This window comes from Gossypium arboreum, chromosome 5 (genome assembly GCF_025698485.1).
Source record: "Gossypium arboreum isolate Shixiya-1 chromosome 5, ASM2569848v2, whole genome shotgun sequence".
NCBI classification, from domain to species: Eukaryota; Viridiplantae; Streptophyta; class Magnoliopsida; order Malvales; family Malvaceae; genus Gossypium; species Gossypium arboreum.
The window spans coordinates 36,437,147-36,438,360 of NC_069074.1; positions in this window are offsets into that span (position 1 = coordinate 36,437,147).

Sequence of the window (1,214 nt, forward strand, 5' to 3'; positions counted from 1 at the left end):
CTATAAATACCAACAATCATATATCCTTCCTCCATTCAAATATCATAATCAAAGCAAAAGCATCAAATATTAACAATGGAATGCTTCCTATGATTTAAATAACGACACGATGTTATCAGCTATTATTTTACAGTAATAACTATTTTTATCGCAATTGATTGTGATCATTATGTTTTAGTTATTTTTTTTTTTTAGATTTCTTCATGTTTATTTTATGGTACATGTTAAGAGTTCATGATTGTCCCTTTAACAATATTGTCCCCAAAATTCAAAATTAAAATTTTCTTTTGGAAGTACAATATGTCTTATCATTACACCCAACTAATTATTGATAAAAGAAAATTACATCATGTAATTTTATTGATTCTAATATAGTCATAACCATTAAAAGAGCTCTTACTAATTTAGCAAGTCAGTTGCATATCTCAATTTAAATAAAATAAAATTTAAGATTATACATCTCTTATCATATTTAATAACACTAACAAGTGAAATTTAGATGATATCTTTAATACAATTTACTAATATAATTCCATTTATAAAAATTCATTTTATTTAATTAAATATAATTAATATGTTTTTATATAAAATTTAAACATTTTATTGAAATAATATCTTAATTAAAATTTATTATTTTTATTTTATTTAGGAATAGAATTAATTTTATTAAAATTTAAGATAAAAGATTATTATAGAGAACTAATTTAGAAAAGTGTATGGTTCTTATTTTATGGTTGTAGCTAGATAAAAAAAATATTGATGAGGTAAAAATAAAACATAAAAAATAATTCTGCAACAAATTTAATTTTTGAAATGTGGTTTTAGATAGTGGTCTCATAGAAAAATTTGACTATAAAAAAATTCCTCGTTTCGCTTAGCTTTTTTAAAATTTATTTCAAATATTAGATATTATATATTTAAATTTATAATTGTTATATTTTAATAATATTTAAAATATAAATTATATTCTCAAATTAAATTTTGCAAATAATTAATATAAAATAAAAAATAGACTCTTGACAATTAACAATTAGAATCATAATCTAATTCCAAGGACATAACTAATCACCAGCCACCACTGTAAAATTCCTCAATAAATTTGATCTTCTGGGTTAAATATCAACTATATAATACACTTAATTCAACAATAGTTGTGGAGGGAAAATTTTGTTGTCGAATAAAAATGACTTTAGAGCCTCAATCAAGTTGATGCA